General features: G+C 31.7%; 1 protein-coding gene across 6 annotated transcripts in view; it reads left to right on the top strand.

Annotated features, from left to right (window-relative positions):
* The window catches only part of Csmd3 (CUB and Sushi multiple domains 3), a 1,151,628-nt gene that overhangs the window by 263,958 nt on the left and 863,839 nt on the right, over window positions 1-23,831 (top strand). The gene's annotated exons all lie outside the window — the stretch shown is intronic.

Raw genomic sequence — 23,831 nt, 5'->3', positions numbered from 1 at the left:
TTTCAGGCCCACACATCAGGAATAAATTAAGTCAATACAGCAGAAGTCTATGAAGCAGGGAAATAGATTGATTTTTTTTAAAAAAAAGTGGTTTAAGCAGATATAAAATAATGTGGTAAAAATAAGATTAAGTGTTATTTTATACTTTTGCAGAATTAGAAGAATCTGGAGAATTTGGATAGTAAGTGGGGGGTGGGGAAATGGAAGATATGGAAATAAAATTGTAGAGAGAAGACCATGCTTCAGGGCATTTTGAGATATTTTAAAGATTTTCAACTTTGTCCTAAGAATGATGGAAAACAATTAAATAGTTTGGGAGGGAGAGATTGTTCTAGTGTTTTATGATAGAATCATATCTGTATTTTCAAAGAAGATTCCATGTCCAAGAACCCAGACTTATGGTCTGAATGAGTGGTCAGAGGGAGTGGTAGCTATGTGCTGGATTTGAGAAATATTTGGAAATGGGATTAACAGAAATGAGAAATTTCATTGCATAGAGCAGATATGTTAAAAATGGTCCATTCCTATGTCAATATGCCACAAATAAACAATGTAGTCTCATATACCTGGCTACTTTTGTTCAAAATTGCACTCATGGTATTAGATAAAACTCTTAGTGTATGTTGATGAGCTCATTTCTTTTTATTGTTGAGTCAAGGTGTATTGTTGGATATACCACATTTTTATCCTGCTTTTTTTCAATTAATTCAGCACAAAATATTTATTATTTACTTAGTGACACATTGGGGAATTCTTTCTTTATTATAGTTAGTTTCAACATTATTAGAATGGATATGTAAAGAAATAATGTATAAGAAGAATTATGTGATTAATTATTCTTTTCATTGTAAGAAAAATAATAAAAGATAAAACTAGTTTTGAAAAAGAAAAAAAGAAATGAGAGATTTCTTATGCATGGGTGCTATAAATGAATGATGAAGAGTTTTCAAGGAACAGGACATAAAAGGGTACAAATGGATCATTCATGGAGAGAAGGAATGTTGAAATAGAAAAGATTTGAACCAGAAAAGTGTAGTTTAGTACATTTTAATCTTGAGATACATTTGAGACATGAACAGTAAAAATCAAGCAAAGAACAAGAATAAGTTATATTGGTCTGGAGATCAGAACAGAGAAGAACAAGCTGGAGTTATAATCTTAGGGAGATTTTAAACATGGAATGGGAAGAGAAGTGAATACAGGACCATTTCCAGTAGTGGGAGACTACAAAAAGACCTACAATAGCTGGGAGATAAAAACTCTCAGAGTCACAAAAAAATAATAATAACATAGAGCATAACATCCTGAAGTCAAAGAGGGAGTTTTGAAAAAAAAAAAAAAAAAGGTTTGGCAATTGTCAGCTGTTAAGTTTACATCTGTGAGACCATGGAAATTTTTGTGCAGTTTAGTTTTTGAGGTCACAGTCTGTATCTTTTTTATCTTCGTCATCTCTTACAGATCACAATAAATGATTACAACTAAACTGAAAATATAGAAAATCATCACAGAAATCCGTTCTTCAAATCATCTCCCTTTTTTCCTATATAATGAAACTATTAGCATATACAAACTGTAGAAACTGTAGCTTAATCATTTATTACTCAGTGGTTTTAATTATGCTGAAGAAATCACAATTGAAGATCAGGTTTTGTACAGCTATAAAATACATAGTTTTTCATGTTGTATTTCTGTTCTATTTCATAATTAAACTCTCTAGTAGTGCACAGTACAAGTGCTCAATTTTGCATATCATCTTTTAAGTACAGTAAACCCAATTTAGCTATCAATTAAATTCATAATGAGTCTGGCCTTGGTTGCTATTTATTAAACATGGATTTCTTTCTACCATCAAACAAAGCATACCTTTTATTTCTCAAATTTCAATCTTTTGAAGACTTACAAACTATATTTTAGTAATAATTTTCATATTCCTAATGAATGCCTTCTAGAATTCTTCACATTACCAACGACCAATATTTCCACATACATAGATAGTATAAATAAATGACATCAGTCAGCTTGCTGTAGTACTTTTCATTTCTCAATATCCATACATTCTTTTTTCAGTTACATATATTATTTTCCAACCTTAATTTGTTCATTCTGATTTATGCACCTTTCCCATGATGGTTTTTATATTTGCCTTTCTAAATCCATATTCTTTCTTTTAGCCTCAATATTAAATAAAATGCATCTCATTTTAGGAATTATTCAAGTTAGGTCTATAAACTGGAAATTAATTCTTTCATTGTTTACTCCAGTTCAACTTTTTAGAATTTGTTCTCTGATACATTAAGAATAACAGATATTTATTTATATTTCAAATAAACCAAAGTATGTGTATCTTAATATATTAATATTCCATGATATTTTTCACAGTTTTTTCAATTGACAGATAAAAGCATCATGTCTTCTTATACAGTATTTGGTGGATAGAAATAAGCATCTGATTTTGCTGAACAAATCCTTATTAAAATGGTGAATAAATAAGTTTTAATGAAAAGACATCACAGTATGAATATGGTATACTTTGACTATGTCTCACTAACTATACTTTTGTAACCAAAAGGAGTCACAATATTTTATAGACTCAATTTTACCATCAGTACAAGTAGGATATTTATTAATTAATTTGACATACTATTATTAAGTGCTGACTTTGGGCAATGTACTGTTCTAGAAAATGGAGATATGAAGCAAAAATATACTAAGTATTTTAGATAGTTTTCTATTGCTATGGCCAAAATACACACCCCCCCATACACACACACAAAAAAAAAAATTAGAGGAAAGAAAATTTATTTGAGGCTCACAATTTCAGAGGTCTCAGTCCCTAGATAACCTACTACATTGCTCTGGGCTGAAGATGAGGCAGCACATCATGGAGAAATGGTCCACAAGAGGAAAATTTCTCAGCTCATGACAGGTCAGGAAGTATGGAGTAGAGAGAGAGAAAGGGGCCACAGGAATTGTGCAATCCTTCCAGGACACACCCCCCAGTGACCAACCTCCCCTAACCACCTGTCTACAATGACTTTCCAGTCAGACCTTTCAAACTAGTATGGGTTGATTAGGTTACAGCTCTCATTTTATTACAGCATTTTGTTTTGAATACTCCTACATTAACATGAACTTTGTGGGACACCTCATATCCAATTTATAACATTATATCTGCTTTTTGGGAGATTTATATTCTAGTGAAAGAAAATATCAGAGATTAGTGAAACAATATATAATACTTAAGACTTTGTTTTGCCATTTTAATAAGCCCTGTTACTTAATCATGTGCAGAAATACCATTATACTTGTGAATTAGATATCAAGATAAATATGAATCTATCATTGCCATCAATTTATATTTTAGTAAAAATATGTCTCCATAATTATAATACATGTCAAATAGTAAAATATACCATGACAACAATAAAGATAAAAGATTGGAGAAACTCAGAAGAAAAGAGAATTCTGATAGTTGGCAATAAGCCCATGTGATTTAATGGGCCCTTGAAACAATAAGATACTATGTTGATTGACACTTGCACAGATAAACATACTCTGACTTTAAGCACCTGGCACTTGCTAGTCTCAGCCTCAAAAGTTTTTTCCCAGATATCTGACAACTCATCTATGTTCATCATGTTTCTTAAATATCACTGCAGTTGATATGCCTTATTAGACTTCCTTTTATAAAACAGACCCTAGCATTATCGTTCAGTTTTCCCATCTCAGGATGTATTGTTTTCCACAGTCTTCATTTTCTTTTTAAACAATACTACACTTTTATTTATTTTCTTTTTCTCCTATTAGAATGCAAGCTTCAGAACTGACTGTTTTCCTAGTTTCAGGGTCTAGGCCAGAATCTTACAAATAGGCTTCAATAGACATTTGTAAAGTGAATGAATATATAATGTCTCTAAAATGGGGATGAATGGCATCCAAATAAATTGGTCAAAGTAAATTTTCTTTTGCTTATTGACAGTGAAGATGAGGGGATCAGAAAAAATATCTGATTAATTCAAATGAGAAAAACAAATGAAGGTGAAGAATACTAGATCTTAAACACAATTAAATTCTTAGAAATAAGTTAGGTTATCTCTGAGAATGTGAGAAACTATTTTCAGAATTATTAAATACTTCATAACCAATGCCTTCTAGATCGGTGCAACTTTAATAAAAATTAAATTTGCTAACAGAGATAATTTGATTGAATGAAGTAAACTGTCTACCTGACCTAAAGCCAAGGGTATAGTGGGGCAGACACTGAGGGAATATCGTATTGTTGGTTTCCCCAGGGCCACTTAGAATATTTTAAAGGCAAGTTCCAAAAGAAAAGGTAATTTTACCATAAAACAGGTAGGGGGTTGGAAAAAAAGTGATGATTAGGAAAGGTTATATATGCTTACTATAGTCACTGAAGTATAGAACATACTAAGGACTTTATTTTATGTAATAATCTATTATTTTGCTTTCTCTTTAATTTCTAAAATTGATAAATTTAGACCTTAATTATAAGTAGTAAAAATAATTATTATGTTGTATTTTTAATGAAACCTTTGATATAATTGTGGATCCATTTGGAGTTGTAAGAAAAAGTACAGATATTCCGATACCCTGTCCTAGTTTCTCCTAATGTAGTCTTGTAAATATGTGGGACAATATGACAATGAGGATATTGATTGAATAAAATACAGAACATTTCCATCATCATAGGATATGTCATGCTACCTACACTTTTATAGCCAAATTTACTTCCTTTCCTCCTCCACCCTCTACTTAACCTTTCACAATTACTAATCTGATCTCCAATTTCAAGAAAGTTACATAAATGTTTTTCAATGGGTTTTACATATATATTCAAGAAAATCCTGATATATCAATCAACATTTTTCTTTCTTCTTTCTTTTCTTGGACAGATTTGGTCTTTCCCTAGTTTTGATATCAAGGGATATTATCTTCATAAAATGATTTATGAAATATTCCTTCTGTTATATTTTCTAGAAGATATTTTGTATGATATTAATTATTTTTAAACAGTAGGGAGAAATCTCCAATGAAATCATGTAGACCTGAAAAAGTGTTTTTTGTTTTTGCTTTGTTTTATTATGATGATTCCAATTGTAATAAATTAATAATTATAATTAATGATAATAAATTGCTTAAAGGCTAAAAATTTATTCATATTATTTATTTCATATTGTGTAAGTTTGTGGTAGTGTTTTTTGAGGATTGATAAATTGAATGCAAGTTGACAGATTTGTGCATGTGAACTTATTCACAGTATTTTCTATTTTCTTCTTGGTATCTGTAGACATTTTAATGATATTTCTTGTCCTGTTCCTGATATCAATAATATATCTTCTGTTTTTTTTTTTGTAAAATATTTCTGATATTTTAAAAAACATGCCTTTGTTTTACTGGGTTTCTACACAGGATTTCTGTTTTCAATATCATTGATTTGTGCTCTTTATTATTTATTTCCTTTTGCTTATTTTGATTATGCATAACTCTTCAGGGTTTTGTCTTTTTTGCTATGTGTGTTCAATAATATAAAATTTCCTCTTGTTGGTGCTTTTGCTGTTCCCAACTTATTTTTCTAGGGTTTATTTTCATGTTTTATTAAATGTAAAATAATTTACTTTTTCAAGTAAATTGAGGCTCTCTCTTGAACTCTTGAATTATTTAGAAATGCATTGTTTAGGTTCCAAGGTTTTAAGACTTTCTTGTTATCTTTGTGTTACTGATTACTAGTTTGATTGATCTGTGGTTACAAAACATAGTCAATGTGATTTCTGTTCTTTTAAATTTGTTGTGTTGTTCAGACTATGATTTATCTTACTTAGAATATTATGCTTCCTGGGCATTTGAAAGAATGCATATTTTGCTCTTGTGGATGGAGTGTTCTATAAATGTCAGATCCTGTTCACTGATGGTGGGTTGATCTATATTCTCAGTGATTTTCTGTCTGTCTATTCTATCAATTGTTGAAACAATTTATTTTAGCTATTTGTTTAGGGCAGGTCTGCTGCTGCTAAATCTCTTAATTTTTCTTCATCTGAGAAATTCTTTATTTTACTCAAGGATAACTTTGCTGGACATGGGACTCTGTGCTGATTGGCTTTTTTTCCTCCCACCAATTAAAAAATGTTGTGCTACTACTTTGAGTTCACATTTTCTGACGAAAAAATCTGCCATTCTAATTATTTTTCACATACAAGTAAGATATTGTTTCTGGCTGATTTTAAGTTTTTTTTCCTTTATCTTTAATTTTCAGGAGTTCAGTTCTGATGTGTCTGTGTGGATTTTTTTGGCGTATACATTTTGAGATTCCCTCAGCTTTTTAAATCTGTAAATACATGTTTCTTGACAAATTCGGGGACTTTTCCAAATATTTTTTTTTCTTCAAGTATATTTTCAGCACCACCTTCTTTGTCCTGACCTCAGATTTCTATGATATAGAATCTAGGTGTTTTGTTGTAGTTACTCAGGTTCCTTTTTGTTTTTGTTTACTTTTTTTCCAAATCTGTTTTCCTGTAGTTCAAACTGTGTGATTTTTTATTTCTTTCTCTTCCAGTTCTCTCATTCCTTCCTTTGTTCATTTCACTCTTCTGTTAAGTCCATTGATGTTTTATCTTGTTACTTATTTTTCCAATTCTGAAATTCTAATTTGGTTTCATTTATAATTCTATTAATTTTCTGAACATTTCTATTTGCTAAGAATTTCTAATTTTTTATTTGTTTTAAACAGGTTCTTAATTCAATAAGATATTTTTATATGGATAGTTTTTAAATCTTTGCCTGATAATTTTAACACCTCATTCATCTTTGATATTACCACCCATTTTTGTTTCTCAACTAAACTAAGACATGTAATGTATTCTTCAATATTTTAAAGTCACTTCATATTTTAGAGCTTACTATAAAATTTTTATTATGTTTGAATAGTTCAATCCAATAGTGATCTATGAGGAAAAAAGGCCAGAATCCTTGGATAATTCACTAATAGTTTTGTTTTGGAGGGAACCAAGTTAAAAAAAAAATTGGTTGTAAAATACACAAATTGAAAGTAATTACTCTTGGAATTTATTTTTGCCTAAACACTTGAGAACTCTTAATGTTTAAAGAATATAGATTTAAAATATAGAGTAAAAAGAAATCTCATATTGTCACTAAAATTTAGTATCCAACTCTCCTTAAACTTAGCTAAATTACATGGTATTTAAACATGCACTAAAATCTTTGTATTTTATCTAAGCCATTTTGATATAAGGTCAACTCTCCAATTAGTATATTATATAATATATATTATATAATATACTAATTGATATTAATAACCAAGAAAATTATTCAGATTAAATAAATTTACCTGGGGTTATAAAACTGAATTTTCAACTCATCAAGTAGATTATTTTATTACATACATTTAGTTTCATTGTGTGAAATTAAACTCAAATAATCATTTTGATTATTCATTTTTTATTATACTCTATTTAATTTTATTTTCATACTTCATATAATTTCAGCTCATTATATACTCCAACACTAATTTGGATATTATGTTTATATTGCTTTGTGCATACATATAGCAAAGCTAGTGTAGAAGTTATAATTTACTATCTAATGTCGTTTTTCAAAATGCCACAGTTGCTTTAAAAACCACAGTTAGAGTCAAAATTATATACTCCAACAGTAATTTGGATATTATGTTTATATTGCTTTGTGCATACATATAGCAAAGCTAGTGTAGAAGTTATAATTTACTATCTAATGTCATTTTTCAAAATGCCACAGTTGCTTTAAAAACCACAGTTAGAATCAAAATTAGAGTACATACATATATAAATACAAAGGCTATCAAAATCCCCCACCTGGTTTACTGACATTATATTATAAAATTGTAAAGATTTCATATATATATGCACGTGTATAAGTAGAGTTTTGTGTATGGTAGCTATATAATATGAAACATATAAATATGGAAAATATACATATGAAACCACTTTAGTAAGATTATACTTATCATTTCTATCCTATTAGTTACTATATTTTAATAGGCCTTTCTAAACAAAACCCTTTATCTGTGAACAAGACTGGTTTCATGAATTTCTGGTGGGATGCACATTGCTGTCACCTGGAATCATACTCTTAAGACAGGAATACTCACTGCACACTGCACATTGAGCCATCATAGAGTGCTAAATAAAGTACTTATCTTTTTAAAATCCTTCTAATAAAGGCTTGAACCTATGTGAGGCATTCTTTCCAAGAGCTGAAATTATGACAAAGGGTGTTGCTGCCAACATGACATTTACTCAGTTTCTCCAAATTGGGCTGATGAGGGTTGGGAAAAGATGAACAAACACAAAAATAAATAAAAGCTGGACCCAGTGGTTCAGCTGACTTCTGATGGAGGAGGACTGACAACAAGCAGGCTCCATTCATTTATTACATAGGTTTTTACATCAAAGGGATTAATTGTGAGAAAGTTAATTTGAAACAGAATCAAAGTCAAAAGTTTGAACAGCCCAATTATAGTCATCAGCTTGTGTGGACAATTCTCCACCTCCAGGTGGCTGGTGCCTGAATCTTAGATCACAAACTGATAAACTCCATGGTAACCACAGAATTTCCCTTTGAACAGGGTGTCACCATACAACTGGGTGGTTTTCTTGGAACTGAGAGATTTCCCAAGGGAGGTGTCAGTCTCTGTCTCTGGGCAGTTCAAAGACCCATAATTCATTCACCATTCCTGACAAAAAGGAGTAAAGTAGGAAAAGAAATATTTTTCCCAATTAACAATTTAACACAGTATAAAAAGTATTTTGACATTTGATCATACATAAATTAATTTTCCCTTTAAACCACTGCAGCCTTCAATCTGTATATGATGGTAGTGTCCACTCTGGAATTACTAATTTCTTTAAATTGTACAAAAATGTATAATAAACTTTACCATCTTAACTATTTTTAGTGCACAATTCAGTAATGTTAGGTATATCCACATTGTTATGAACAAATTCCAGAATTTTGCAAATATGAAAATCTACACCCATTGAACAAATTCTCCTTTCTCATTCCTCCTATACCTTCATAACCACAAGTCTACTTTCTAGGAATTTGACTACTTCAGAGAGTTCATATCAGTGGAATCATACAATATTTATATTTTTGTGACAGGTTTAATGTGGGACAGTATTTCCTTCATTTCAAGACTTGATAATGTACAGTACTATTTATCCCACATTTCATTTATACATTCATCAGCCAACGGACATTCTGTATCTTGGCCATCATCAATAGTGTTGCTTTGAATAGGGATAGGCAAATATTTCTTCAAGCCCTTGCTTTCAAGATTTTTGGATACACATACACAAGTGGGATTGCTTGATCATAGGGGAATTCTATTTTTATATTTTGATGAAACTCCATACTATATTACATAAAAGAAGTATTGTTGGATTAAGATGATGTTTTAATCTTGAAACTTCAGAGTGATCTTTTTATTTATAAGGAGATCTTTTTCTCACTTGGCAAAATAAAAAAAATATTCTGAGATTACTGGATAGACATAACATTTTTTAACAAAGGAATATTAAAATATTATGTAAAAGTCTCCTTCCCAATGCCCAATGCATAGCTTTCTTGAGTACTTTTCACTTTCAAAATACATCTTGAATATTATGAATTCTAATGCGTTCTTTCATTGGAAAACCCTCTATCCTATTTGCAAAACTTGTATTAATTCAGTGAAGCCTTCCCTACTTTCTCCTCAGTGGTTCTTTCTTTAATCTGTCATTTTCTCTGCAGATTAATCGTATTTCACTTCTCTTAGGAATATGACTATAACACAAAGTTCTTATACAGAATAGTCATAAATCAAACTGTGCTGTGAAAATTCCATCATATTCAGCATTTTTCTGATTTGTGTATTCAACTGTTCTTATATGTCATTATCATTGTTGAGAAAACATAAAACCTCTACTGATTACATACAAATAGAAGATAGTCTAGTAACAGATAACTTTTTCAAATATGCTTGAATGTTTCAGCAAAGTATTTTGAACAAAAATGTATTTTGAAAAAATTCAACATTTAAAATGCGTGGCATTATTTGAGTTTTTCTTCATTCCTCAGAAGCTGTATTCACCTAGCTCCATACACTATTTATAAGTACTTAATCTATACTTATGTATTAGTTTGAAAATAACATGAAAATGAGAACAACATATTAAAATTGTTCCTGGAATTATAAACTGTTATTGGAATTGGTTTGTGTATCAAAATATTTTTAGAACTTTAGTAAGAAACACTCTGAGTGTATATTAACTATATATTTTGCAGTTTTTAAACTAAGCTGAACTAAACATACTTTGGATTATATTTAAATATATTTATGATTTATTAAAGATTTAAGTGAAAGTAGGCAAATCTTTTTCATCCATACAATTTCAATATATTTTTGCCTCCTATAACTTATATAATACAGTATTTTTAAAAAGTAATTTGATACAGCCACTGAGTGATAGAGAAAAAAGTTCTACATTCAAGTTTTATATTTTATTTTTTTGTTTTGTCAGACAGCAAGCTTTATTTGTTGCTGAAGATATGTTTTAAAAAATATATTTTAGGAACTTCTCTGCAAGAATGAGTTTCAGATTGATGCTTTCAAGAGACAAGGCTGAGCATTTTTTTTTTGGTATAGACAAGAAAATATTAATGGCATTTCTATTAATCTTTAATCTCTCCCTTTCTTGGCATGATATATATCCTTCACTTTAGATAAGTGTACTTACAGTGATTCAATGATGTAAAATACTGTAGCCTAAACATAGCAGAGGACATAGTTGAGAGGCCCAAATATCAAGGAGGAAGCCAAACTTCAAAATGTTGATTGAGAAATTATCCAGCAAAAAAAGATTTTTCATAAGCTTAGGTTGCTTTCTTTGTTATCACAGAAAAACATGTTCTTCCTTATGCCTATCATGCTTTCAAATTCTTTAGTCTCCTCCTTTGCCTTCAGTGATGAAATTTACTGTACAGTGAGAATGTCATTGAATTTTACTCATAGAAAAACTTTACAAGTTTTATTATGTTTTCGTAAGTAAACAACAAATCATAAATTATAACTTTATCTCTTCTTACCACCCTCCCTTCATCTCTTTCCTTTCCCCTTTATCTCTTCATTCATTCATTCACTCATTTGCTCATTCAAAAAATATTATTAGCTTTAAATACATATCAAGCAATTTGCTAGGAACTGAGATTCACTAAGGAACTCAACCTGTTGAATTTCTATCTTTATGGGTCAGGAACATAAATGACAACAACAATAATGATGACAACATAAATTACTGAAATTCCAAATTGTATAAGAATACTTGTTTCCTGTTTCATGAAAGAAGCATGGGACCATTTCAGATAAAGTGATCTGAAAAGACCTTTGTTATTAACTAATATTTAAACCTGTTTAAAAAATCACAGAGAACATGCTCAATGAGCAGAGGATAAAGAAAATAGGCAATGAATTAAAGTTAGACGTGAAAGGAAAATGAGAAAGTGAGAAATGGGAGATCGAGAAATGAAGGATGGAGACCAAACAGAGGTCCACATAAAGGTTTATTTGTAAAGCTGACAAATAAAGGCCATCACTCTATAAAGTGGAAAAAGGTCCTGAGATGTTCAGGTGTTCAGCTTTTGTGGGGTAGGGGTTTCGAGTTGTAGTTGTAGTGCTATGGGCTGTTCTAGGGGTGCTTGTGTCAGAGCGAGGCCACTGGGGAATAGCATGGGATTGGCTTAGGTCAATGGCACCATGCGGCTTTCCAGAGTAAAGGGGTCCTGTCCTTTTGGAATTGGCTTAGGGTTATGGTACCATGGGTAAGTCATTAATGCAGGTGGGGGGAAATAGGGTAAGAGAAAGTACAGGAAAGCAAAACTTATAGGATGGTAGTTAACATTTAAGATCACTGCTCAGATATTAAATCAAAAATTGAGGGACCAAGTCAAGTAGACCCTGGCACTTAGAAACAATTGAGATTTTGAAGTAAATGAAATCATAATTATTGAAGCATTGTAGGAGGAAAAATGTGCTCTGATTTATAATTCCAGAATTTCAAAATTTCTGCTACATGTTATATGGATTGAAAGAGATTAGAATTTAAGTAAGGGGGGCTGGGGATGTGGCTCAAGGGGTAGCACGCTCACCTGGCATGCGTGCGGCCCAGGTTTGATCCTCAGCACCACATACAAACAAAGATGTTGTGTCCGACGAAAACTAAAAAATAAATATTAAAAAATTCTCTCTCTCTTTCTCTCTCTCTCTCACACACTCTCTCTTAAAAAAAAGAATTTAAGTAAGGGCATAAATGAGGAGAATTAAATAATTAGCTAAGCTATGATCACAACTTGTATCAAAGAGTGCAACTGGTGATATAGAGAAGTTGGCATAGTTGAAATTTACTGGAGATAGAATTAAAATTACTTGCTGATGACAGGTGTGGGAAGATGTTGTGAAAGAAAGAAAATACAGAAGATTCCTGTTTGAATAAAAGGGAAGGTGATGGTGCTGGTAGTCCCAAGATCTTTAAGTACCACTTGGCACACAATCACTATTCAATAAATGTTAAATGCATGAATAGCCAACTGAATGAATGAATATATGAAAAGAGGAGAGGGATGTGGAAGAAAATTATGTCTTTATTTTGTTGAAGTTAAATTTAAAATTCTTATAGGATATTCTGGGTGCAATGGCACACGCCTATAATTCCAGCAACTTGGAATGTGAAGCAGAAGGATCAAAAGTTTGAAGCCAGCCTCAGCAACTTAATTAGGCCCTGAACAACTTAGCAAAACCCTGTCTCAAAATAAACCAAAAAAAAAAAAAAAAAAAAAAAGGACTGGAAATGTAGCTCAGTTGGAAAGCACCTCAGGATTCAAGTCCCAGAACCAAAAAATAAAATAAAATATGTTTATGAGATATCTTAGTGAACTAGATAAGTGATCATTAATATGTGATTTTGAAACTCTGATTTCCAATTTGTGAATCTTTCTTCCTTCATTAATTTCCTTTCCATAAATGAAAACTAAATACCTCTTAGAACTCTACCTAGGAGCAAGGTACTCTCATTGTCAAGAGGGAATAGAGGTTTAAGGCATAGCTCTGCTCTCCAGAGTCCCTGGTGTCCTGAAGACAGAAATAAAAATATTGCTAGAGAACAGAACTACAGTGCTATGCAAACACCTAGAGGAAACTGACAGCTGACCTAAAAGTCAGAAAGTGATTCTTAAGGGAAATAGTAACTGAGATAATGCTAGTTACCAAAACAAAATGTTATCAAAGGTCAGTGGGGGAAGGATTCTCTAAGAGAAGGGAAAATAAGGGGTTCATTTGTGCAGATGATAGAAGAAAGCTTGTTGGATTTCTTGGGAGGAGGGAAAGTATAAAAGAATTGAGACCTGAAAGTTAATCAAAATCCTCTTTTGTTTTTCAAATTGACTGTAGAAAATCAGTCAACAATATGCCATTCATTCTGCTGTCAATTGCATCAATACTATAGTGAAATAATTATACTGAAGCTTCAGAATGCTTAAAATTTATTGTGTCTTTAGGTTTTCATATGACAATCTTACACACCCCTACCTTAATACATATCCTTACAAATAATTACCAGGCTTTGATCACCTCACTCCCTTTTTTGTTTCTAATTTTTCTGTGCCTATTTAATAAAATGTTAAAACTATTGTTATTATTCCTGAACTCACTTTTCTCTCCTTCCCCTCAGATGAAACTCACCAATGACTGAAAGTCATCAGTGATAGTCAAGTTGCCAAATTCAACATCCAATATCCAATTATTAGTCTTTATCTTGAAACACTTTCTTTAGTTTCTAAAAACCCTACTGTCTTGATTTTATTTTACTTTGCTGTGCATTCCTTTCCAGTTTTCTTTACTATTTATTTCTCATATTCCTTAACTATCACTTTAAAGGAATTTCTGTTCTTGGTATCCTCTCTTCTTTACTCCATTCCTCTTACTCCCTTCCCTCTCTCTTCTCCTTTCCAATTATCTTCTCTGTTTTTCTATATCTGTATCCATTTGCAATATGCTCTAGTAAAGATAAATAGCTTTAATGCCATCTTTATGCTGACAACTCTCAAATTTTTCTCTCCAGTTCTCCCCTCTGTGGCCAGCGTGGGGAAGGAATAAGTAATCCTTGAAGTGGGCCTGCTGGAAAAAAGTCTGAAAAGTAATATTAAGAAATAATACAAAAAAAATATATTAAAAGCAGGGAATTTACCAGTGGAAGAGACCTGATGGGTCTGATCCTAACAAAAGGAAAAAGCCCATGAATGTATTATTCATAGAGAAACACACCAAATTTATTGTGAGGAGTGGTTCTTCAAGGTAAACTAGAAGCAAGAAGCTATGGGAAATCAGCCTGGTTGGGTCCTTATCACCGGGCGCAGTAATTCTTCTTCCTCCAGGCAGTGGGCACCTCAAGGCTGTTTAGACACACTGGTATCTCTTTCACCCAAGGCTAGCAGGCATCTAAATTCAAAGCTATCAAACTCATAAATTCCTTGCCAGGCATGGAATTGGCCCCATTAACAGAGGCCACTTGCAAATGGGCGTGTCTTTCTACCTCTTCACATGGAAAGATTCCCAGATGCAGCAATCAAGCTGTCCAAGACTATGGAGCTCAAAGCAATAATGTATTTGCTGCTCCCAACACAGATCCATGTCTTTATTTGAACCGTAGAGGTGAATACCTTCAAGAAATCTGTTGTCTAGGATTGGATACAGATATGAAAGTGATAAATGTGATAGCATATATTGATGGCACAGATGAGACATTAAATAGGGGAGTCACATAAACCAATGGGCCAATGACACTTAAGGATTCTATTTTAACTCATCATGTAACTATAAAGTATAATATTTCATGCTCAAAAAGAATCTCCTTTTCAGAAAACAAATTATATTGTTATTCTTTTGAGAATAAATTCTGAAACTATGAAGGGTGAAGGAAGGAGAACTTTAGAAAGTTGAATGAAAACAAAAACTCAAAACTAAAGACATATATGGAACAGCATGATATGTTCAGAAAGATCAGTAGGGTTTGTAGGGTATCAAATTTAGGTTTCTGTCTTCAGGCAGTGGCAATAATAAATAATGTTAAGACAGTAGCATGATCAAATATGTATTTTAGAATATAATTCTTTTGTAAATTCATAGAACAGACTGAATGTGACATTTTTGACAGAGGTATCTATTATTTCTGTGAGATAATAGCAATAGCATAAAAATATAGAGGTAAAAAGAGAAATGAGAGATTGCAATCATGACAAAAGTACTGATATGAAAAAGTTTCTTTACAGGGAACCATCCTTATTAAGTTTCCCAACTATTACAACATGTGATCATTCTTACTGGAAACTTACTAAGATATACAAAATATTTTCAATCTAAGTACTTTCCAAGGACTGTGACTTCTAACTTAGTTCCTTTTCACTTTATGTTTGGAGAAAAAAATACTTAGAAGAGAATTTCTTACTATGGTTAATGGAATGAAACTCATGGGGTCATTTTATCACCAGTCTTACATGAGGGATATAATGAAAAATGTTATTTTTATTATACAGTGACTTGGTGATATGTAACCTAAGAAAAATTATTTTGATTCTTAGAAAAGAAAATGATTGTGGCTATGTGTCATATGGATTATATAAATAATTTAAACTGATCATGTTTACTCTATGATTCTTAAGACATGGACCTCACTTAGCCAATAATAAAAGAATTCATAATATGCATTTTGTACATTGACTTTATATACTTTTACTGTTTGTCTTTTATTTGCCTCAATTTCTTTTTATTCTTGTGATAATATAAGTAAGACAGCTAACAAATGATAGGAAAGTATGAGCCACCACAAATTTGGAAGAGATGCAAAAGGGAGAGGGGGAAAACATAAGCTGATTCTCAAATTTTTCTCTTGGATAGGATTTTTGGGGGTTCTGGGAGACAACAAAAGAAGAGATTGCCCAGTGTAGATTAGAATAGGGTGGAGGTGGGATAAAATAAGTAGTGCAGTAGATTTTTTAAGAGTAAGGTGTCAGCACATTTAAGTGGAGACAGACGTTTTGTAAATAGTTGCTTGGATGGATTCAAAGCTCAACAGACAGATTTGGATTCAATATAAGCCAGATGGGATCTATATCCAGTAAGAGATTAAGTGTGTATTTAAGTATAATGCACTCTCTACATACACAAAACTACCTCAAAACTACAGAAAGTATTCAATTGTAAACATTAAAAAAAACACAGAGCTATATTTGCATTTCTTATGTTTGGAAGTAGAACCACAGGTTTAGAGGTGGTTATTTAAGAGACCATGAAAATGAAAATTAGAAAACACATTTTGATCCTATGACTAAAACTGAGGAGATTTATCAACAATTTTAGTGACCAACATATTATCCTACTAATAATGCATGTGAAATTATGTACATTACTTAGAATATAGTATGCATGTGTGAAGCATTTACAACTGCCTCACTTAGCTTTCCTTAGAATTATATAGAAAATTTTGTTATAGATCCTGGATTGTCAGGCTTTGCCTATAAAAAGCAAAGTGCTTTGTGAAGTTTCAACTTTGTGAATTTTACAGTGTCTATCAAATCTACTTGATTCTGCTATTATAGTACAAAAGCAGCCAGAGACAACATATACTGAATAGGTATGGTTAAGCTCCAATAGAATTTTATTTATGGAGTAGGCAAGAGGTCAGATTAATTCAACAAGCCATAATTTGCTAAACTTATATTTATAAAGCATAATTTTCAAAAAGGCAAAATCATGAATATCATGCAAAAATAAAATGAACACACGATAAGGATTTTGTTCAGTTTATTAAATAATGAGGAAACCAGTAAGATATTAAGACCCTTCTAAGAGCATTAGAGAAACTAGTAGATATTTTTTAAGAGAGAGAGAGAGAGAGAGAGAGAGAGAGAGAGAGAGAGAGAGAGAATTTTTTTAATATTTATTTTTTAGTTTTCAGTGGACACAACATCTTTATTTTTTTATTTTTATGTGGTGCTAAGGATAGATCCCAGCACCCTGCGCATGCCAGATGAGTGCGCTACTGCTTGAGCCACATCCCCAGCCCACTAGTAGGTATTTAAAAGCAATTTTAAGGCAAAATTGCTGAATTAGATCGACACTGGATATTATCTGTACATGTCCATGAACCTGGAGCTATATTTTCCACTATACATAAATTACTGACATTTTTGTATACTGAAATCTAAGAGTTAACTTCACTAAGTCTGGTTCATTAATAATACTAAATAGTTAGTCTAAGTAAACAATGGGTTTAAGTCCATTTGTGGGCCTTGAGCCATTGACTTTTAAAACACATGCCAGACTCACTCCCTTCCTTCCTTCCTTCTTTCCTTTTCTTTCCTCCTTCCTTAGCCTTATTTTTTTTGCTCCCCACTGCTAACAGTATTGGGATTTTATAGTAGAGATTAATCATGTTAAATTTTTCACATTAATTAATATTGCTACTTAAAAATTATCACAAATATAGTGTCTTAGTAGAAATTTATTATCCTTTAATTTTTTAGATCAAAGGTTAGTCACAGGTCTCAGTAGCCTAAGATCATGGTTTTGGAAGGGCCATAATCCCTTTGGGAGTCCATAGGAAAGAATCTGGTCTCCTCCCTTTTTCACCATCTAGAAACTATCTGAATTCCTTGGCTCTTTTCCTCCTTCTTTGGTCTTCAAAGCCCACAGTATTTTATTGCTTTCTAATTATTCCTTCTGACTCTTCTTCCATTTCTTAAGGATTCATGTCATTAGATTGAATCTGTTGGAATAATTTCTGGGTGATCTCTTCATTATATGATCAGCAACCTTAATTACATTTTAATTGCACCAGCTGATTAGCAACTTTAATTGCATCTTCACCCTTAATTATATTTTGCCAGGTAAAGTAATAAATTCATAGGTTCCCAGGGATGATATCTTTTGAGGGAAATATCTACCTAGCATACATTGTTTACATCATTTATCTAAATCTAGATAGTTTTTATTTATTCATGGTGTAATAAGGATATGTTTGTTAACTTCAAGTTGGCCTATGAATAGACTTAAATAATGTAAGTAATTGTCTAACAGTATCTGCATAGTATAAATGTCATTCAGTGAAGTACTAATCCAATACATGTGACAATTAGCTGTGTTCCTATAGAATTCAAGGAGAAAGGAAGATGAGGTCTACAGGAAAACACACATAATTGACTTAAGAATATCAGCTGATTTATTTTCTTGATGTAGATCTAAGAGGAAGCAGAGATGTAGTTAGCATAAAAACAAAATCCCAACTATATAATACCCCTTTCTTTTAAAAACAATTTTTTGAGCTGTAGATGAACATGCTTCCTTTATTTTATTTATTTGTATGTGGTGCTAAGGATTGAACCCAGTGCCTCACACATGCTAGGCAAGCACTCTTCTACTGAGCTAAATCCCCAGCCATTTTAATACATCATCTTCTTATCTATTCCCTTGTTTATTTTTAAGAATAATACCAAAATAATCCTCCCAAATAATCAAAATTCAGATTTAAAATATTATCTAAAATATCTTTGTATTTCAGTTATAATTCTTTTCAGAGCCTAAATTTTAGCACATATAAAAACTGTGAACATAAAGAACTGTGAACAAATTCCTGCTTATTGTAGAATTTGTGATTTAATGATATCTTGCTATTTGTTTTGATTTTCTTCCTATTTTTAATCAACAATTTAGTTAATAAGCCCTTTAGGGAAAGGATTTACTATTTGATAATTGTTGTTTGTTTGTTGCTTGGCTTAGAAATTTCCAGCCATTACATGGCATTTTTTGAGGTTAGAGGCTGAGCCTCTTCATCTCCAGATTGAGAAAGAGACTAAACTATTGGGAAGAAATATCCGAACCTACTTGTGGGATTAGATAGCACAGGGTACTTGAGCTTTTACTTACCCACCTCATGAGTAGCATTTAAAGTAGTGGGGTTAGGTACTTCTAATAAATCCATTTTCCTAGAAAACAATGGTACACTCGGAAGCATTTAATAATATACACTGGAAGTATTAACACTCCACCCTGATAGTTACTCTGAAGGACAAGAGAAGCAGATTTTTTTTTCCCCCTGTATTTAACACAGTTGATTGGGCATGACTAATTCTTTTGCTAATCTTGTCTGGTGTCAATCTTTTGGTTTTTAGTGGAGGTTTCCTTGGGGATTTGGTAGCACACATGGCTGACCTGCATGCTTCTTTATCTCCAGGGCTCTAGTAAAATATTAGCACACAAAGCTAAATTGATTTGGAAACATAAGGCACAAAACAGCCAGTTTTATGCAAATGTTAACACTGTATAAAAAAGCCCTTGGACATCATTTAAAGTGCAGCTTCACCTCACTAACAGGCTCACTGATATTTGGCTATATGCGAAAATTAACCATTTAGAAAAACATAAGCATTACTCTTTCTGGGGTCCTGCATATAAATATGGGTGGCTCATACCCTGGTTCAACTCTTATATGGCTATGTAGCCAAATCTTCATTCATCATGCCAAGAGAAAATTATTCAAAAGTACTATGTATCCAAAACTCATTTACATTTGGCTTTGGACTTACTTTCTCAGTTATAATTGGCTTTAGATTCCATAAATATTAGTTTTATTCCCGAACCACACAGTACTTAATATCCTGAAAAGGTTTCCCAGGTAAGTAGTAAATGGCAAAATTTTGGATGAACACTATACAGTTCACAATCTATAGCTGAACTACTGATTAACTATAATTTTTGTTAAGTGTCTTTTGGCCATAGGAAGTTTTGTTGAATATTTGAAATTAATAAAGATTTCTTTTCACTAATATCTTGCACAAAAGTAGTGCAGAAATTGCTGATTAAGAGCGTTTACCTTCACATGTGGTATGCCATTACTTAGAGTGTTAGAATTTTTAGTTTCTTCATAACATTGAATTTCAAAATTGGTCAGATGAAAATCTAATAAATATATGCACATGTATATAACCAACCTACTTGTTTTGAAACAGGAAGTAACACTCTTGCTAAAGGGCAACCATAAACTAAAATTATATAATAATAGAAAAATCATTTTCTATTTCATTTCATCAAATAATTGTTGGCCACATCAATACCAAAAGAGAAAGAGAGAGAGATAGAAGAAAGAAAAGATCAAATAGAATCATTTTAACTCAGCCTGAAAATACATGTTGAATCTATTGCTCAAAATGTATATTTAAAAATTCAAACAATACAAATATAGCTTGGAATAAATAATAAACATAGAGAAAAATACACTTTAAAAGTCATAATGTGTCCAATTCATTTAATTGTAGAATGAATGTATTGGTGCAATGGGAAGCAATTGTTAATGAAATGGAAATAGTTCAATATCTTATACACTTTAACAATTATAAATTTTCACAAGAGTATTTTGAAGGTCATAGCACACAATATGATTAAAAATATTTTCTCAAAAAAAATTAAGATGCTTGAAGCATTATAACCCACATTTTCTTAGACAATTTTGGGTATGTGTGTATATTTGTGCAAATGCATACACACATTCATGTTGTATTGTAAGTTTAGGAAGATACTTTCTCAATTTTTAATTTAAAAACAATTAGGAAGCCAGGTGCAATGGTTGAGGTCTGTAATTCTAGCAATTTTCGAGGCTGAGGCAGGATAAACGCAAGATTGAGGCTAGCCTCAGTAACTTATGGAGATCCGTTTCAAAATAAAAATGGAAAAAGTGCTGGAGATGTATGTAGCTGAGTGGTAAGGAGCTCCTGGATTCAATCACTCATACTTAAATAAATAAATAAATAAATACACAACCAAGGAAGAAACACATTCTATTCATGTAATAAATATGAATATCTTATGTGATTTATTAAATACTTGATAATTTAACATAGGTTTTTAAAAACTATGTTTTAGAGAAAAATACAGTAACCTTATAAAAATTCAATAGAGATGTTATAAAGATAGTTTCACTTTCTTAAATCAGTAATCCTATAGTTATTGTTTACCAATGGACAAATAGAATCATTTTAATTTAATATTTAATATGCATTCTGCACTTCTATTGTATATCATTCAAAATTTTGCATTGTATTTAACCATTTTTCCTGTAGATCCTAAATTTAAATTTAGATGATGAAACATTTAGACAGAAATTTGCTAAGTACATTGTTTATTTCTATAATGTGTGCTTTGGCCTTGTAGGGAGGGACTCTGTAAAAGAAGAAAAAAGACAATAGTTATTATTATTTTTACATACATGACAATAGTGGAATGTATTACACTCATATACAGCACTTTATATCTTTTGTTGGGTTTCCTTCATTTTTTGAACATCTCCTTCCATTTCCCTATGTCATCTCTGCCATTGTGTGTGCTGGTGTGTTCTACTTTTGACTATTTCTTTTCACTCTTCATGTAACAAAGTGCAGTGTGTTCATTGATTGAGGCTATTCTCTTAGATGGTTTTCTTTGAAACTTGGCTCCACCCATTTTTAACTTCATGATCTTGAACAAGTTACTGATCTTTCTCTGCCCCAATTTTCTTTCTCTCCTGTGAAACAGGAGAAATAATTGTCTTATCCGGTTTTTCTCTTACGGTTATTATTAGGATTAAATATGAGGATTAATTTTGTTCTTTAAGTAACATTAAATAATTGTACATATTTATGGAATACAGTGAGATATTTCAATATAAGTATAAAATGTGTATTGATCAAATTTCAGTAATTAGCATTGGGGTTGTGGCTCAGTGGTAGAGAGCTTGCCTAGAATGTGTGAGGCACTGTTTTCAATTCTTAGAACCACATATAAACAAATAAATAAATAAAGGTCCATCAATAACGAATAAAAATATATTTTTTAAAAAGTCATTTTAAAAAAATCAGTAATTAGCACTTCCATGTCCTTTTTCTTTTTTCTAAGTACTGAAAATTAAGCTCAGAGCCTAACACAATAAACTGCATTCCTAGCCCCTTTTCTTATCTTTTTTTTTTTTTGTTGTTGTTGTTATTGGGACATGTTCTCAATCAGTTACCCTGGCTGTCCTCAAATTTGCAATCCTCTTGCCTCAGCCTTCAGAATACCTGGGAAGCCCTGTGCCACCACACCCACTGAGCTCCAACTCCTTTTTGACAGTCTCATAAAAGATTTAGAAAAGTGCTTATGTATACTCAATAAATATTAGCCATTATTCATAAATAATTATGTAGTTTATACTACATTTTCTTATAAATATACTTCCTCCTGAATTTCACAGGAGTAAAATAGAAAAAGTAAACCGGTATTTAAAATATAGAATAGAGGAGCAAAGTGAGGGGAAATCAATGGTTAAGCATTCAAGCTCTGCAGAATTCTTCAAATTATACTAAAGGGGATCTTGTATTTTGCCTTTTTTTATGGGACTTCTCATGGCCAAGAGTGTATCTCTTTTTGTTTTTTCCTTGCTCACTGTTCTCTTCTCACTACTCTATTTTGTAGGAGAAAACGAGAAACAAGCAGCCATGGTGATTTAACTAGTATAGAAGGCTAGAGGGAAATGAAATACATAGGACTGAGTAAGCTTTCTCCCATTCTCCCTGCTGTGGCAAATTTGCCAGAGGTAGTAAGAGTCAATTCTGCCATCTCTTTACTGGAAGCTCTTCTCATCTGCAAAAGTAAAAACTCTAGGATACTGAAAAGATGAAATAAATCTATCCATAAGAGATTGATGGCAACATTAAATCAATAAACATACACTATCAACATAATGGTATTTAAATTTATTCTTTTAGTTATATAAAACACTAGGATATACCCTAACATAATCACAAAAGCATGGAACACAACCTGTTCCAATTCAGTCCCCACCACTTTTTCCCTCTCCTCCCTCCACTCCATAGATTACTCTTCAATTCATTTACAGTTTAATTTCTAAAAATATTGGATTTTACAAATAAGAAACCAATCGAGAATTTTAAGTAAATTGATGTAGGTCACACTACTAGTGTCAGATTTGTCCACAGGTCTCGGTGATTCTACAGCATCCAGTTTGAAGTTTGACACAATACTTCTTCTAAAATAATTTTCCAGGAAGGTGTAGGGACATACTGACAAGTAAAAAGTACTCTTAATCGGATAACATATTCTTTAGATACATGCCACAATCCAACTTTATTCTAGGAACTTAGAATAAAGCTGTGACTATTATATTAGGAATATTTTAGTCCCAATGTAGTCAAAATTCCATGGTATTTATATTCTAGAGGTCAAAGAAAATAATAAAAATAAAAACTGATGGATAGTGAAAAGTTGAATGAAGAAAATATAATACTATGTTGTGATAGAGACTGATAGGGAGATTATTTTTGCTCATATAGCTATTAATCAAGGTAAGTGTTACAGGTTTGAATGATATCATGTCTCCATCCATGGGAAGACTTTAGAGAAGTCATCAGGACTAACATGTCCTAAAGTTGGAAAGAGCTTTGTTAAATTGAAGAAAATTAAAAACGTGCATTGCAGCTTGAATTTATTGAATGTTCTGTGGATTAAGATAATTTAAGATCATTGTAATAATACTGGTTTTATTCAAATTCAGGGAAAACCATTAGAATGTTACAAACTGGAAATTGTTTGTGACATGATTTAACATCTACTTGAAGAAATACTCTTGACATCCCTGTTGAGAATAAATTATGAGGATGGAGAAGAGAGGGAGGCTAATGTTGATAGGATATTAGTTTGATCTCAT

This window comes from Marmota monax, unplaced genomic scaffold (genome assembly GCF_021218885.2).
Source record: "Marmota monax isolate L192 unplaced genomic scaffold, Marmota_monax_Labrador192_F-V1.1 WCK01_AAM20220418_F8-fsc00003, whole genome shotgun sequence".
Classification (NCBI taxonomy): domain Eukaryota; kingdom Metazoa; phylum Chordata; class Mammalia; order Rodentia; family Sciuridae; genus Marmota; species Marmota monax.
The sequence above is the reverse complement of the archived record's forward strand: the minus strand, read 5'-3'. Positions and strand labels throughout refer to the sequence as shown.